This window comes from Lynx canadensis, chromosome B3 (assembly GCF_007474595.2).
Source record: "Lynx canadensis isolate LIC74 chromosome B3, mLynCan4.pri.v2, whole genome shotgun sequence".
Lineage (NCBI taxonomy): Eukaryota > Metazoa > Chordata > Mammalia > Carnivora > Felidae > Lynx > Lynx canadensis.
The window spans coordinates 51,119,290-51,120,814 of record NC_044308.2 but is presented as its reverse complement, the minus strand read 5'-3'; the positions used below and the strand labels follow the sequence as shown (position 1 = coordinate 51,120,814).

Here is a 1,525-nt window from a genome sequence, read left to right as displayed (position 1 = left end):
CATAAGGTTTCTATAGTTTTTAGTGAAAAAAAATTTTAATGTTTATTTTCGAGAGAGAGAGAGCATGCACATGCGCACGAGTGAGAAGAAGGAGAGAGAGAAGGAGACAGAATCTGAAGCAGGCTCTAGGCTCTGAGCTGTCAGCACAGAGCCCAACGTGGGGCTCGAATCCATGAACCACAAGATCATGCCCTGAGCCGAAGTCAGACACTTAACTTACTGAGCCACCCAGGTGCCCCTAGACTGCTTTTTTTTTTTTTTTTTAAAGTAGGCTCTACACCCAATGTGGGGGCCGAACTCATGACCCTGAGACAAGAGTCACATGATCTACCAACTGAGACAGCCAGGTGCCCCTAGTTTTTCTCTTAATATTATATTTTGAACATTTCTCTTTATCATTAATATATTAGTTACTCATTGATGCATGAAACCAATGCAAAACCTAATGACCTAAAACAACAGAACAATTTTATTATGATTTTCATGGTTCTGCCGTTGACATGGCTCAGCTTGTTCAGGGTATTTTATGTATTTGTAGTCAGGCTTGGGCTAATTATCTGAAGTTTGATTACTCACATTTTTGGCTCGTGGGCTGGAAAGACTCACACAGCTGGAGCCTGGAACAGCTAGTTTCTTGGGTATTTCTTCCAGTCTCAGATGTATTGTCTTCTGCATGGTGGCTTCAGGGTAGCCATGCTTCTTACATGGCGGCTCAGGGCTCCACAAGTAGATGTCCATAAAGAAAGGCCAGGCTGAACCTAACTCACCTTAAAAAATACTATTTTAAAAAATTTTAATTCCATTATAATTAACATACAGTGTAATATTAGTTTCATGTGTTCAATACAGTGATTTAACAATAAAAATATGGAACACTTCATGAATTTTTTTGTTATGCTTGTGCAGGGGCCATGCTCATCTTTTCCGTATTGTTCCAATTGTAGTGTATGTGCTGCCAGAGTGAGCACTAACTCACCTTTTAGGACTTAGTTTTGGAAATAACACAGCCTTCCTCTGCCACATGCTCATCACCAAAGCCATCACAAAAATCCACCCCAAAGCCCACAGAAGCTCTCCCCTTGAGACATTGACTTCACAAATTTAAAATAACACAGATTTATTATCTTACAGTTTTGGAGGTCAGAATTCTGAAATTTGTTTCACTGGGCCAAATCAAGGTGTCCTAGGAGGCTTTAGGGAACAATCCATTTCCTTGTCTTTTCTAGCTTTGGGAGGCAGCTTGCCCTCCTTGGTTCCATGACCCTTCTGTCTTTAAGGCCAGCATTGTAGCATCTTCAAATCTCTCTCTGGCTGTGACCCTCTGTGGTCATCATTACATTCTTTTTTTTCTCTTCTGACTCTGATCCCCCTGCCTCTCTCTTATAAGGACTGTGATTGCATTGGACTTACTTATACAATCCAGAATAATTTTCCATCTCAAGGTCTTTAGCTTAGTCACATCTGCAAAATTCCTTTTACCATGTAAGGTAAAATATACTCACAAGTGCCAGGGATTGGGACGTGG

At 40.8% G+C, this 1,525-nt stretch overlaps 1 non-coding gene across 1 annotated transcript; it reads right to left on the bottom strand.

Annotated features, from left to right (window-relative positions):
- Nucleotides 1-861: 861 nt before the first annotated feature.
- Nucleotides 862-968, bottom strand: LOC115517336. The gene has a single exon (XR_003969800.1). It is a non-coding gene; the product is annotated as a U6 spliceosomal RNA (small nuclear RNA).
- Between the last annotated feature and the right edge of the window lie 557 nt (nucleotides 969-1,525).